This window comes from Canis lupus, chromosome 34 (assembly GCF_011100685.1).
Source record: "Canis lupus familiaris isolate Mischka breed German Shepherd chromosome 34, alternate assembly UU_Cfam_GSD_1.0, whole genome shotgun sequence".
NCBI classification, from domain to species: Eukaryota; Metazoa; Chordata; class Mammalia; order Carnivora; family Canidae; genus Canis; species Canis lupus.
This window is the reverse complement of record NC_049255.1, coordinates 21,140,488-21,156,730: the sequence shown is the minus strand read 5'-3', so window position 1 is coordinate 21,156,730 and position 16,243 is coordinate 21,140,488. Positions and strand designations below refer to the sequence as shown.

The 16,243-nt window shown below is 43.1% G+C and overlaps 1 protein-coding gene across 11 annotated transcripts in view; it reads right to left on the bottom strand.

Moving 5' to 3' along the window:
• LOC478670 (LIM domain containing preferred translocation partner in lipoma) overlaps positions 1-16,243 on the bottom strand; it is a 603,162-nt gene that overhangs the window by 186,878 nt on the left and 400,041 nt on the right. The gene's annotated exons all lie outside the window — the stretch shown is intronic.

Below are 16,243 nucleotides of genomic sequence, written 5' to 3'. Positions count from 1 at the left end.
CAAGTCTAATTATGCTACTCTTCAGTGCTCACAAACTTCTGCTAACTGCTCTTTGCTAATCCAAGAATTATTTTAAAAAGTTCTTTACAGGGGTGCCTGAGTGGCTCGGTTGGTTAAGCGTCTGCTTTCGGCTCAGGTCATGATCCTGGGGTCCTAGGATCAAGCCCCGTAGTTGGCTCCTTGCTCAACGGGGAATCTGCTTGTCACTCTCCCTCTGCCTCTGCTGCTCTCTTTGCTTGTGCTCTCACTCTCCATCAAATAAACAAATAAAATCTTCTTTTAAAAAAAGTGCTCTGCATTCCTGCCTTAGTAGCATTAATGCTCACGATTCATTCCCCCCCAAATCCTCTGTATACCAACCACCTCCATATCCTCCAACTACCTTAGCCTATAGGTGGCATTCAAAAAAATGTTCCTGAGTGAACATACAAATATGAGAGGGGTTAGATCCGCACTATATGTGAGCCATGAATATAATAATGCCTGTGAACACCAAGGTTAGATTCATCCATTAGGAAGCTTCGCAGAAGACAGGACAATTGATTTGGGCCATCTAACTCTACAATCCCAAAGGCTAGATGACATTGCATCAAGAAAATGCAATCCTTTTTTTTTTTTTTTTTTTACTATTAATTAGACAAATTACATCAGAAGAAAACATTTTTCTTTAAATCAGAATATGTGCTGTGCCAAATTCCATCTTCCAAAGGATATGGGTGCAGGCCAAAAGCCCATCATATACATTATTGTTTTTCTTCTCCTAAGTACTTAGGGAAAATTAAGTCTCATTTGGCATGCAGCGGCTCTCGGCAAGGTCGTGGTGCCTCTGCAGTAGTGCCTGGGGCAGTTAAGGTAAGAACTATGTTTTCAAAATAAAGAAATTTGCACCATCTTTGCAAACAAGATCTTGGTCAGCCAGGGTGTCATGGGAACAGTTGGGGCTTTGGTGGAGAAACCAGAGCCAATCGGAAAGTTGGAGATACTCCCAAGTTAGCCCTCCCACCCTTGAACTCAGGGCTGAACAGACCAGGATGTGTCATGCAAGGGGAGGGGGACAGCTCTGCCACTACCATGCCGTGAGATGTCAGGCATTACTCGGTTTGCTCATCTGTAACATGAGACAGCTGGGACTGAACTAGATGATCTCTCATAATTTGGAAACTACAAATGCGAAAGCACGGGGAAAAGAGATAAGATATAACCAAGCACAGATATCTAAAGACTCATAAGGAAACCACCAAATTCCTTTATTATTATGACAGGAAACAACGCTAAGAAGATCTCCATCCTTTCTGAGAGCCTGACTCTGAGGCTCTCACATCAGTACATACCCTCACCTCAGCCCACATAGACCAGGTGCTTTTGTTGTTCCTCAGGCTACACACTTCAGGCCGCTGCCTACTATCTATTTGAAGATTAGAAGCAGCTTTCACATCCTTGATGTTGAGGCCCACTCCTCCTCTTGTTTTGTACTGCCTGCAAATGCCACACCGAGACGAGATAGGGCAGAAACAAAGCCTCAGCTAGCCGTACACTTGCTGGGGCTGTTTTATATCAATTCTTCTCATGGTCGCTCTAGAGCACTTCCATTTCCTCCCTGGGCCTGCCCATCCTGTCAGTCGTAGGTTCTTCATCCTGGCTGCCCATCAGGATTGCGTGGGGAGCTGAAAAAAATCATGCTCATCCTTCTGCTTCCCGCCCATAAACAATGAACTCAGTATCTCTGGGGCTGAAGCTCCAGAGTTGGCATGGTTAGAAGGCTCCCCCAGATAATTCTGATAAGCACAGGGAGTAAGAACAAGCACTAGCTTAAACACTGGTGGTCCTACACCAAATTAACTTCTTTATTACTGTCTGGCATTGCCGTGGGGAATCGTGCAACCACCCTGCATCCGTGGTGCCCATCAGATTTCTCCCCAGAGATGGAATTGCAGAAGAGGTGGTGGGGACAAGCTGGAGCCACTCAGCTTAGGACAAAAGAACTTAGAACTTTCCGTTTATTATCATTGCCTTTGGTCCAGGCCCATGGCTCCATCAGATAACACCATCCAGAGAAAGAACCAGGTACTTTGGTCTGGCATGATCCATCCTCAGAGCTTCATGTTGTCATGAGGAGTAATAATGGCTACACTTGTTGGACACTTGTGTGCAGATGCATATTTTACATAGATAATTGAATGTAATAATCCCCAAGTCCCTGTGAAGCAGGTACACAAATAAACCCATTTTACAGATGAAAGCAGTTGAGACCCAGTGGGGTGAATAATGCACGGTACAGTCCGGTCCAGGGCTGCCTGATTCCAAAGCCTGGAATCATACACACTAGGCTGTGGTTATACCCTTATTGCATTGTTGTCTTCACAAAGGTGGAGGGAGACTGAGGCTCTCAGGATGTGAACATTTGACTCCAAGAGGAAAAAGTCCTCCTCTGGACCTATTTACGTTCCCCAAAATACCCCCAGACACCGGCCTAAATAAAAGGCAGACGGGGGAGGGAAAAGGAGATTGGTGGTTGGTGGAAACAAGAAACGCTCAAAATCTTTAGAAGAAAATCAGTTGGTAAATTTATAAAATTTTTAAGCATAGGTGATAGGACCAGCAGCTAAACTCAACACAGGCTCTGGAATCAAATGTCTTTCCAAAAGACTCAGGGGACATCTAACAAAGTGAGCTGTGCAGCCTCCAGTCAGCGGGTTTGTCTTGATGGTTCATCAGACGCCCTGTATGCGGGAGGCAGTGAGCTGCAGCTATGGCGGGGGCGGGGGGGGGGTTGGAACTGATGCCAAGGAGGGCAAAGATGCTTCCCTTAGCACTTGCCCTGCCAAAGGGTGCTCCTACAGGGGGCTCTTTATTCCTGGCTATCTTCTCCTCAGATGAGACTTGTCCCTGCCTAGCTAGGAATATGCCAGAAATTCTCTTTAACAAGAAGAGAGGAGATTGATCAAGGGAGCAAGAAAAAAGTATACAACTCAAAGTTCCTTGGCTCTGAAGGGCCCCAAACTTGTATTCAAGTGGGTGCATTGAATTTGGGAAGCTTCCTTCACCAACACAAAAATGGATACTTCTTAGGGAAATGGTCCAGCTTGCTTAATTGGGTTAATGCATTGAGGGTGTTCTCTCGGGCCAGCAGGTTTTTGCAGCTGGCTTCTTGACCTCAGGTGGGGTGCTGCTGTGGACACAAGGCATGGTCTTCTTGCCACACTGGTCTCAGACTTGTAATTTCCTGGTGGCCCCACTTGGACAAATTAGATGAAATGGATGGGCTCTCTTCCTCTGACTTTCAATGTCCCTTATACTCCAGCACTGAGCTTTGTCTTCCATCTTACCTTCCCCTTAGCTATACTCCCTATTCCAGAACACACTACTTACTGTTCTCTTAACACAGCCACAGAGCCCATTTTCCCCTGCCAGGTCACCACGGTCACCACTACTATGTCCACTGCTATGAATGCCAAGAGCCATGTGTTCCCAAACACCTCTTTGTAGATGCTACCAGTCTTCACATCCTAATTCAGATGCCTCATTCCTTGATCCACACTAAAGGCCAGAGTAACCCCTTCCTCCTATGACCCCTCCGAGCACAGCATCGTGGTGAAGAGCATGCACACCAGAGCTCGCATTCCAAAGGGCTGTTCTGAAGATGATATGGCTTAATGAAGTATACGGAACAGTGCTTGACATGTAATAAGTATAATATAAGTACTTGGTAAATAAATAAGTACCTCCTCTGAGGCACCAATTACTGTCTAGCCAGTAGGGTGGTTATACGCTTTTAGCACATTATAGGGATTCTCAAATGTCTTTCATTAATGGTGCCTGTGCTTTCCAAAGCATGGTCTTAGCACCCGACCCCTGAAGGCAAACAGGAAATGGTCACTGAATTGAACTATGTTAAGCTATTGGGCATCAATACTGCATTTCAATGATTCTGCAAACTGGATACCAAAGCAAGTGGTTTTGACTAAGTGAGTAACTTTGCTATCCTATAGCATGTTCCCAAGAACACATAGAGAGAATTGGTAAAAAGGGACATTCTGTTTTCCTTTCAGTGTTGTATAATTTTGGTCTCATATTAACATGCCTCAGGGAATAAAATATGTATTTACATAAAAATTTCTGGTAATAGCATCTTGAAAAATAATTAAATGAAACAACAGATTCTATCTGTTGGGGGCTCCATTTCCAGCACGAGGTATGTGACGATGTCCCGAAGTGAGACCTGCATGGACATTGCACCCCTTCATCCCAAGACAGGCTCCACTCATGAGCCACCATGAAGGACCTGGCTCACTTGGGATGTCTGGACTACAGAAATATCTTAGGAACATGCAAGAACCAAATGGGTAGTAGATTCACTAGCATAACTCTATGGGCAAAGGGAGTATAGGTGTTTCATAGTGTAAGACAGCACACTTCTCTCCCTCTTTCACTGCCACCTTCCTCTCTCCAGAAAAGATCAAGGCAGAGTTTAGCTACTAAGAACCCATAAAATGATGCCTGGGTGGCTCAGTGGCTGAGTGTCTGCCTTTGGCTCAGGGCATAATCCCAGAGTCCTGGGATCGAGTCCCGCATTGGGCTCTTTGCATGGAGCCTGCTTTTCTCTCTCCCTATGGCTCTACCTCTCTCTGTGTCTCTTATGAATAAATAAATAAAATCTTAAAAAAAAAAAACTCAGAAAAGCCTTCAGAAATCATCTAAGTTAACGGTTCTCAACCTGCTGCCCTTGGAGCCTTGTGTGTCCATGATTCCTGTAGAATGGAGCCTAGAGAGGCCTACAGAGCCTAAAAGTTCACAAGCGTGTATTAGTGATTAAGCTGTTGATTATTAGATTATCAACTCGGCGCAGTGACCCTGGTCTTGTCACTCTACACAGTTCTGGCCGGTCAATGCATGTGCACCATGGAGCATGAAAATGGACAGGGAGGCAATGCCCGGGTGGCTCAGTGGTTTGGCACCTGCCTTTGGCTCAGGGCATGATCCTGGCATCCCGGGATCAAGTCCCACATCGGGCTCCCTGCATGGAGCCTGCTTCTCCTCTGTTTGTCTTTGCCTCTCTCTCTCCATCTCTCATGAAAAAATAAATAAATAATTAAACAAACAAACAAACAAACAAACAAATAATTAAAAAAAAAAAAACGGACAGGGATGCACATGTGCTTTGTAAATGCAGTTTGCTGTGAAGGATCTTCAGTACAGGGGATCCAAATCTCAAAAATAAAACAAAGACCTCTTCTTGACGGGAAGACCTGGCCTGAGGTTAAAATGATACAGTCACTCAGGTTCCTTGACGACAAGTGTAATGTTACTTTAACTATGTCATAGCTGGTACCTCTATAGCTGGAATGTCTTCGCAGGGATGTTATTGTGCCTCTGTTTATATTTTGTGTATGACCTTTGTGTCTATAGGATAGGATTTCCTGTCCTTCCTACCATTCACTTACCTTGCCTTTCTTATTATCACAGGCTGTAAACATTTAGACAACCAGACACACACACACACACACACACACACACACACACACACACAGCCCTCTCCTCCCCTTGCACAAGAGGGATTTCCCAACTGACCATTCATTTTCATAAAGTTATTTTTAACCAAGGTAGAGGGAGTTCCCCTTCTTTGGGACCTAGTGCCTTTCTGTCAGATTAGGAAATAATCTGGGTGCACAGGCAAAAACCCAGGCAGGCGAACCAGATGGACAGAAAACAGGAGCTCTTACAAACTGTCTCCCTAGGAAACCAGGCAAAAAGCAGGATTTTGCGCAAATATAGAACGGGCAGTCAAAATGTGGAAATAGAAACTTCGAGTCGCAGACCAGTGGGAAATCCCAGAAGCCCATCCCTGCAGACCACATCCAGGAGGTGAAAGCAAAGCTGAGGCATGTCTCATTGGGCAAAGCCAGCAAGCTCAGAGGACATGCACTTTCACGATGACAGTTCTGGGAAGAGAGCACACAGGGTTCTCCACGGACCCTCCTGAGTCATTTATGAGAAAGGAAAAGGGAAAGAAATGAGTCCTACTGCCGCCGAGAAGCCCAAGTCCCTGGACGGCAGCCTGAATCATGGTCACATGGAGCAGCAGACTTGAGAATCCTAGAGAATCCTGGACTTGAGAATCCACCTGTCTGAGTGAATAGGAGAAGAGGCTTTGCGGGGTTCTGGGGCTACTCACTGCCACTGCCACGAAGTCTGTGACAACATATGACTTCAGATCCCCCTTTGTACCATTTGCACTGACTCATCCCCCCTCCAAAGCTTTAGATAAAAATGAAGGCCTGTTTCCTCTTCTACTTTCCAGTAGGATCCCCTATCACTGTATTCCTTATGCCCCTTTGTAGTCAGGCTGTTTTAAGGTGCCTGAGATGGGGCAGGGACTATTACTACACCTCCGCACGTGGCCACCAAGGAAGCCAGGGGTGTCACCAGCTCCTTCCTGGCACCAGGACCCGAAGGAGGCCCTTTCCCGGCTGATGTGTCCATGCCAGATCTGTAGTGATACGGGGAAACCCTGTGGGCTGCCTGGCTTCGGTTCCACTTGAATTTCACGGAGATTACTGACATCCTTGGACTCTGAGTACAACTTAGTAATTTGCATGGGTGTTTATGCTGCTTGCCCACGTGAGCTACAATTAGGGCGAACATAAAGGTTTACAACAACCACCCAGCCTGGTCCTACTCCTGAAATGCCCGCTGTTCCGCCTCCCTCAAGCCCTTTGCGTCTGCCAAAGTAACCATGACAGATCCCGCGGCAGGTCGCCTGGCCTTGGCCTGCCCAAGCAGCAGCCCCGACAGGAACTGGGGTGGTCAGGGCAGGAAGAGCCTCCAAGAGGAATTAAAAACAGACTGGAAAAGTTTGAGTGGAGAGCTGCACAGCGTGCATGTGTGTGCACTGACACATCCGCTAATAAAGGCAAGGGGATGGGAAAGAAAGGCTTCTCCTCCTAAAAATCACACAATCTGTGTTACCGTTGGATTGAGAAGTCAGTAATTTCTTGTGTATGCATCATGCATTTAAATTTGGAGACCAATTTTCCTTGTGTGACATTTCTTGCTTTGCTATTAATATAGCAAATTCCCAGAAGAGAGGATGAAAGGAATATAGAAATAGAAAATCGGAGTTCAAGTCTTGGTTTGGCCAGTAACTAGCTACGCGACCTCGAGCAGGTGGCGAGGCCTCAGTTTGGCTCTCTGCAAAACAGGAGGCTAGGATGCGGATGTTGTATTCACCTCACGAGGTTACGGTCAAGATCAAATGAGGTCATACCTTCATTCATTCATCTGACAAACATGTATTGAGCTTTCCTTCAATCAGGCACTGTTCAAGGAGCCGGGGATACAGACATGTGTACAACAATGTCGTGGCCCTCAAAGAGCTTATACTTGTGTGCATGTGCAACGTGTGAGTGCGCGTGTGAAAAGGCAAGAGAGAGAACGAGAAAAGAGAGAAGCAATCCACATACACTCAAAAGATATATGTGCACATACAGGCTATCTACCCATGCACACAACAGCAGAATGATGCTAAAGAGATAGACGCAAAAAAAACAAAAAACAAAAAACAAAAAAACCCCAAAAACTAAGTAGTAAAATGTCCTACAAGTAAAAAGTATTATTTACCATTATTACATTAGGGCCCTAGACAGAAGCTTCCTGCAGTTGTAATAATTTATTCCTTCCCTGCCTTCATCCCTCCACCCTCCACCCCTCCCTCTCTTCCTCCCTTCCTCTATCCCATTGAACACTGGTTAAGGGCATGCGTAGAGTATTGCATTAGGGTACAGATCCATATGGGAAGCATAAAAACTACAAGCAGATCCTGCCCACAGGAAGCTTACAGATGGCATAAAGACGAGGTACTACAGAAACTGCTGTTGTCCTAGGTACACAGCGATAAAAGCCTTCTCAGACAGGTGTAGGTCTAATGCCATGGAACTTCCTCCATGTGGGAGAGAAGCAGCTCAGGGAATAAATGCCTCCTGGAGGTGAGCAAGGTATGGTGCCTGGGGAAGGGAGGGCTGTCCCAGGCAGGGGGAGAGGAGTAACAGGAAGGTACCCTAACATGGCCATGCACACGAGGAAAGCACACCTGCTCCCTCCACGGTGGACGACTGGCCCACTCACATCCTCAGCTCCATTTTCTCCACACCAGAAAGTCCTCACTTCTTCCAAAAAACTCACTTCTCCTGCCTCCACATTCTGGTATTCACCAGAGTGAAAGGAAATCTGTGTTTCATAATGTGCTTTTCCCTACTTCCGGATTTTTGGGTAACTATAACACAGGCTCCTTTTCGGTAACAATGGCACAATGATCCTTTCAAAGACAATTTCTGAGTTAAATGATAAGTCATCTTCCCGCATTGGGTCTGCAGCTCTACCTTCTTCCTAAAGACAGGCTTTCCGGAAAGCTGAGGCCTTTCCCACAAATGTAAGCAAATGACTCTTTCCTTTCTTTTTTGCTGTTTGAGTCTGAATGCTTCACTGTCATTTTCTGTTGCTGATCTGGGGTAAGGTCGCGTTAGCAAAAAAAAAAAAAAAAAAAAAAAAAATGTTCTTCCGTCACTGTAGGCATCTGTAATATGAAGTTCGAGAAGTAAGTTATGCTTTTTGGCTTTATTTCAAATACCCTTCTTATTATGAAGGGTGTGAACTGGAAATAAAGATGTCTTCTTTCCTTTGAAAGATTGTGAGCATTCTTGCTTGATAGTCCAAATAAATGGATGAAAGCTGCCAACAGTATGTGGCTTCAAATCAGCGTGTTCTTAAAGCCACAGAGAACTGAGACCATCTGAAATGATCCAATCTTGAAACTCCTCTAATTGTTACGAGTTATGAACAGAATCCAAGGAGAGGGTAAGAAGGCATATAGTCATGGCCCACATTTCTGATTTCCCTGAGAGTCGGGAGACAAAACAAGGATGATGAAGGGGAAGGAGAAGGAGGAACAGCCTCTGCTCTGTGTGGATCAAAGAGTGATCTTAAAAAGCATCAGAACAAAACCATTCCTTCCTCTGATGGGTGCTCCTTTGGGGGCAATGAGCATTCAGTACTTATTGACTCATATACGTCAACCACTCTAATGACCGCTTGGCTACTTCTTCCCCACACCGGAGATTAGAACCAATAAATATCAGAAGGTGGTGGGGAAGCCTGTGAGAGGTAGTGCAGTGACAGTAGGGATGGCAGCTGACAGCCTGAGTGGCCAGGAGAGGAAAGCTACTGAATTTTAGCAGAGCACAATAATAGATGGTCATGAGGATGACCCCGAGTCATCAAGAGGATTCAAATGCTTAGAATGGCCTCTCTGGAATGGGAGAAATGTGAAATGCATTTTAATAAGGGTTCCACCAAAGTCACTACAATTGTTTATTATCACTATTACTGATTTTGCCTGATGGAGGAAAACACTTAAGCTTTGGCGAAAAGTCAGGTAAAAGGGTACAATGACCACACAGAGCATCCATTTAACACTTTCACAAGTACATGCAAATTCACCAGTTCCCAATGGAAGCCAAACATTTTTAACACTAATTAAACACACCACACACACTCAGAGGCTATGCAATGTCTTGACAGACTAAAGCAAGATAATGACGAAGACTTAAATGCTCATTTGCTTGGCTACTGTGGACATAGTCAAGGCAAAAGAACACCGTGATTTTAAAAACAGGTGAAAGGACAAAATCTTAGAGAAGGGGGCTCTTCTTTAGGTTCTTGAGAGTAACAACAACAACAAATCAAGTGAGATTTTCCCACAGATTTTTTGATGTATAACTGCACTTGTGCCATTATCTGCTTTTAACCAACTGGTGAGGTGGACCTTCCAGCAAACTCCATCCCCTTGAGGAGGTTGCGCATCTACTCACTTGGTGGCTGGCCTGCAGCCACATGTTGCTGGGTGACTGGAGTCCAGGTTCATTGATATGGAACCCCATATGCTTCTTCATCTGCCTAGCTCCACCTCCCTTAGCTGGGGGGTTTCTCTACCTGACATGCCCAAAAGTCCGTGTTGTTACCCCTATTCTGGAAGGCTGTTAAATACCAGCCATTTTCCATGTTTCCTCAACTAACCTGTGAAACAGAGATTATTAACACCCACTCTTCACATGAAGAAAAGTCCTTAAAAAGGTCAATATACTGAACGACACCAGCAGATTTATAATCTAATTGCACTCACTTGAGCCTGGCCTTCTTTTTGTTCATTTTTTCTTTCTTCCCATAAAACTCAGAAGTTAACCTATTTAATTATCTTTTTACTTATAAGGAAAAGTTCTAGGCTTTATCCATCTGTATATCCCTCATCATATCTAACATTGTACAGGGAACAGAGGCAGTACGTGGAAAATGTCTGCTAAATACAGGTATGTGTATAATGGGATGAGGATAAAGTTTAGAACCAGAAAGACTAGGGTTTTTATGTCTTTCCTGCTGTACTTGAGCTATGTGTCCTTGGACAAGTCTTTATAACCTTCAGGGGTTCTCTGCTCACTGGTTAGGCAGCACTATATGACATACTCTAAGCCCCGAAAATAATCCATACTTCCCTGGTTAGGTTACAGTCCAATTGATTTCCCCATTCTTTGGGGAGACCCACTCAGAAATGTTTTAGGAATGGTTTAACAAAATGCTTAACCCATAAAAATAAATCTGAGCTATATATAGCTACATCAAACGCAACATCCCTCAAGAAGAGACTGGCTCGTTATAATAGCATTTAAAGCATCCTCATTTGCTCATTCATTCACTTGTTCATTTGGAATTGAGGAGAAAATGCTGTAAAACAGCACCACGATGGAAACTGAGGCTCCAAAGGGGGAGGGGGGGCTTGCTTTGATGATGTTGCAGCAAAAGCTAGAATGATGTGATATAAGTTAAGAACTTCATAAAGCCCTCATTCTCTTCTAGTTTGTTGAGTGACTAATGAAATGCCAGAGAGCTTGGTGAAGGGTTTGGCAATCTCCCCTAGAAGTCAGAAGTAGCATGACCACACTGGGGCCATGTTTGGGGTGCTTTAGGTATACCACTTGTTTCAGGGTATTAAGGATCTTCTATATTTTCCATACTGTCACACCCCTGTCTTCCAGTAAATTACACTGGGCATCCCTCAGGCCCAGGAAATGGTGGAAGAGGCAGTACTCATATAGACACCTCTGTCATTTGGCCAGTTAGGTTACCTGCTCTGCTTCTTTCATATTCTTCAGGCTAAAGAATAATCTTGTGAAATAATTGCTTCATTTTAAGACTCCTTTTAGTAATTTTTAACTTAATTCCACTAGTTTGCAGATGACAGAGAAGCTCGAAGAACCATCTCCTCACCCTATTTCCCAGCAGAAGTTCTGATATGTCACCTATGACACAGCCACAGGAAGATTTAAAAATAGCTTTCGGGGACACCTGGGTGGCTTAGCGGTTGAGCCTCTCCCTTCAGCTCAAGGCGTGATCCCGGGGGTCCTGGGATTGAGTCCTGCATAGCGTTCCCAGTGGGGAGTCTGCTTCTCTCCCAGCCCATGTCTCTGCTTCTCTCTCTGCGTCTCTCATGAATAAATTAATAAAATCTTAAGAAAAAAAAAACCTTTCAGAGAAACTCATCTTCATATAATTCAACTGGATTCAAAAAGTATTTATGAATAATTTTCAACCTTAACCAATTCCCTTGTAGAGTTGAAGGGCATCTCCCTTGAAGAGATACTACAGACTGAGAGGTACATTTATGACCCACACAAAGTCATGGATAAATCAGCTCTTAAAAAAAATACCCTTCACAGTTTTGAGGATGGGGTAACAAGCCACTTTACCTTAGTAACTGTTTTGTAGAGAATCAAAGATGAAACTGATGGATTCTAAAATAACGATTGTATTAGCTACCTATTGCTGGATAACAATAAAAACTTAGTAGGGTAAAACAACATACATTTATGATCTCAGTCTCTGTGGGCCATGAGTGCAGTCAAGGCTTAGCTGGGTTCCCTGCCTCAGAGTCGCATAAGGCTATAAGCAAGATGTCAGCCAGAGTTGTGGTCTCACATTAGGTTCTACTGGGGAATGGTCTGTTTTTCAGTTTACATGGTTGTTGGCAAAATTTAGTTCCTGCAGGCTGCTGGACTGAAGGCTTCAGTTTCCTTCTAGCCACAGGCTACCTGAAGCTCCCATTTCCTGGTGGCCCTTTCCATGTGGCAGCTTACAACATGGCAGCTTGCTTCTTTAAAGCCACCAAGGGAGAGGTATTCTTGTAAGATGGATGAAACAACACTATAATCGTATCCAACATTATCTCATACAAGTAATCATGTATATCCCATCACCTTTGCTTTAGTTTGTTGGTTAGAAGCAAATCATAGGTCTGGCCCACATTCAAGAGGAGTGCCATATCCAAGGGTGTGGATACCAGATGAGGAAAATTGAGAGCTACCTTCAAGTCTCTCTCCCTTCATGACATCTTCTGCCATCTGTGTAAGCCTCTGTGAGTTCACTCTGTGTAAGCCTCTGTGAGTTCACTAAAGTCTTAAAGATAAGAGAGGAGTTTTCCTTTGCTGACTGAGAAGGAACTTCAGGTGTTGATATACGCCATCTTGATTACTTTGAAACAGAAGGCATATTTTCTCTCTTTGTCAAGCACAAAGGAATATGATAAAGAACGGAGAAAACACTTTTGTTGTGGTTGTTTTAAATCCTTTACAGTATAAGCCCTAGAAAGAGTTAGAAAAGTCGGGGGGCAGGGTGGGGTTTGAGATGTGTTATTTCTGTCTTGAAGTCCAGCCCTATACTCAACTTTGGTGCCCACGCCCTATCCTATGTCTACCTTTAATCACCTAAGAAATGGGGATACACAGGGTAGACAAATAAAAACACTTAATGGGAGTTGGTGCAACATGTCCTCGGGATAAAGTGTAGCTGATTCAATAATTTAGTGTGTTCTTCCAAAAAATATAAGAGGGGGTTTTATCTGGAGCATTTCATGAATAGACAGATATTTAAGGATGGCATTCCACCAGAATATGGTAGTGACTGCTACTTATTTTTTCACCAACATGTTCCTTTTTAATTCCCCTTAAAAATATTATTTTTTTGTCTAGTCTCTGTCAAGATAAATTCTGAATTAGAGATGAGTAATCTTTTACTCCTGGTACTCTTTCTCTTTAATAAAAAAAGGCGGGGGGTGGGGTGGGAGAGAATTTTGAAGGGGTTGTTAATCATTAAAACTTAAAACTGGCTTCCAATGAAGGAGGAGGACCATAACAGCACAGACACTAAAATACAAGAGGGAAAACTCAGGATTAAGAATTCTGAATGTATGATTCCAGAGTGTTTTCTATAACAAGGTTAGCCTTCAGCATTTTTGAAGAGAAAGAGTACACCTCCTTTGATGCATATTAAAGTAGTTAATGTATGTCCATGTAATTCAATGAGCAATAATCAAAGCACACTAAAAACTTTAAAATCATTTAATTTGCTGGAGTTGAAATAAAACTTTATGATCATACAGCCTAATTCCTAAAATTCCACAAGGACACTAGGGGCCTGAGAGTTCTGTGATTTGCCTAAGGCTGTATGATAATTCGATGGTGGAGCCAGAACCAGAATTATGGTATACTGATTTCTAAGCTTACATATCTCACCACTACTTTTGATGTGTTTTCTCCTTGTATATAAACATGCACACATGATCCAGGCAATACAGACTTGATGCTATGTCTCCAATTTGCTTGAGTTATTCAGTCTCTCTTTTCTGACTCTGTTCCTTCCATTCTCCTTCCCTCCTTCCTCCTTATGTTTTTGCTTGACTTTTTGAACAAGGAAGGAAGCCAGATGGAAGAAGTGGAGACTAGGCTACCTGTTCAGATCTTATCCTCCCTTAGGCCTGGTTACAATGTACCCGCCTTCCACACACACGTGTGGCACCTTCTCAGTATACTCCAGCCAACACGGACTTGACACATTGCCTCATCTCTATAAATGAATCTAAGTTATTTCACTGTTTCAACTCTTCTATCATTTTATCTACCATCTGGAAGGGCTATCCCCCTGCTTTTATGTTATACAAATAACTAAGCTTAATGCTAGGCATGGAGAGATTGCTTAAAAATACTCTGGATTACTCCAATGGCTTCACACTCATCATAATGATAAACAGCCCAGGATCAGAATGGGACCAAGATGTTGTATTGTCATTACCTTCTATAGCATAACACTATTATTTCATTTACTCACCTCTAATTGCTTAAGGACTCATGCATGGTCTGGGATTATAAATTTTGAAGTAATAAACATGTCATAACCTCTGAAGGTTTTCCATGAGGTGGAAAGAGCATGGACTTTGAAGTCAGATATAACGGAATTCAAAGCTCAGCTTTGCCACTCCTCCTCAGGCAAGGTGTTTAATATCTCTGGGTTTGAGATCCACATTGCAAAGTACAATGGTAATCCATCCTTAGCAGGGTCCCCATAAGGATTAAATGAGAAATTGTATAAGAAGAAGCCTAGCCCAATGTCTGTGGCCCCCTCACCACTCACCGTATATTAGCTTTTCTTCCTCCCCTTCATAAAAGTAAGGGATTAAGTTCATTCAGGACTTGGACACAACTGTGTCAACAAAACCAACTGAGGTCTATAAATAAAAAGTTTCCGAATTTAAATTATATTGTGGTAGGCTAAAAGATTATGCATTCCTGTGTATTAAAGGCAGGATGGAGAAGAGGGAGGAAAGCCAAGCCATTTCTACTGTGAATGAAAAGTGAGAAGAGAGAAGGGAAAGAAAGCAAGCACAAAATAGTAAAAATTTACCCTAATTTTTCACAGAAAAAAAGTTGGGAAACAATGAGCTGAACAGTGGTAGAAAGAAAGATTTATTAGGAGCTTCAAAGTTGGGAACTCCTCGGAGCCAAAATTAGGCGTTAAAAAGTTCCCAGCTACATTTTTGTAAGCTCTGGTACCCGTAGTGTCCCCAGATGTACTATATAAATGTCGAACCACATATGAGCGGTTCAGAATGAGCCAATTCAATAAAAAGTGCTTTCAGGAGAATTCAGTAAACCCAGAGTTCAATAATATATTCCAGAGGGCTGCTGTTGTATTTGCTAGGACATGCCCATGGCTATAATGGGTAGGGAATGTTCTTCTCCACACTACGTAGGAATGAGATGCAAATGACCCAAGGGTGTATTTTTTGAATTATCTCCTGAGGAGACTGAACCTTACTCAATCTTCTTTGAAGGTAAGACAAAGAAAAAAAAAAAATTACCCCCCCCCCCAAACAAAAGGCTTTAATTTTTCTCAAGAGATTGGGTGTTGGTCTTGGCCATATTCCAATCTGTCTCTTTTCATTCACTCCACCAATAAACAGCCTCCCCACCCCACTTGACTCCTCCAGTTTCAGTGGAGCATACTAAGTTTTCTTTTCCAGTCCTCAATATGGAGAAGCAACAAACCAGTCGATTTTTTTTTTTTTTTTTTAATATCAGCAGGGGCAGGAAAGTGCACAGAATCAGAACCACAGCTTCAGAATTAGAATCATGGGGATCAGTGGGTTAAATTAACCCTTAACTGTAAGTAAATTCTGCTAAATGGCTTCCCCTCATGATGTTTTAAAAGCCTCAGGGAGATGGAAAACATAAGTCTAATCATCATCGATATGGTCAAAGCTAATTCAAAATGAAAAAGTATCATAGAAAACGTGCTATGTTCATTAATTATGGAGGCTGCATGTTACCCAATCATTTATAAATCATTAATAATTTATACAAATGTTGACATGAGTGAACACGTCTTCATATTCCCTTGACACTATTCCATAGTGGTTTCTTGTTTGTTCATTTTCATGTGTAGGGCCCTCAATCGTTCAAGAGGTGATATAAACTGATCAACTCACAGAGGCTCTCAGAGTAAAAATAATAAAAGAGGGCATTATCATAAATTTGGCAAACTCAAAATGAACTTCTAGCTAGAAATGAGCTTTCTCTCACTGAACCGCCACAGGTTGCTTTACTTGTACCTCCCTCAGCATACTTATTACTTGCAGGAATGTTATTTATATGTTATTTCATTTTCTCTACGTGAACAGACACACCATGTTGCATCTTGGATGGGGCTTAAGACAGCTTGAGGATTCTCAGTAAAGGAGTGCTGAATGGAAGCAGAACAAACAAATAAACAAAAAACAAAATAAAAAGTGAACTTTGCTCTACCCTTGGATATAGAAATTAAAACGTCAAGGGAAGAAGTTTGAGCTACTGAGGTATATGGTGATTCA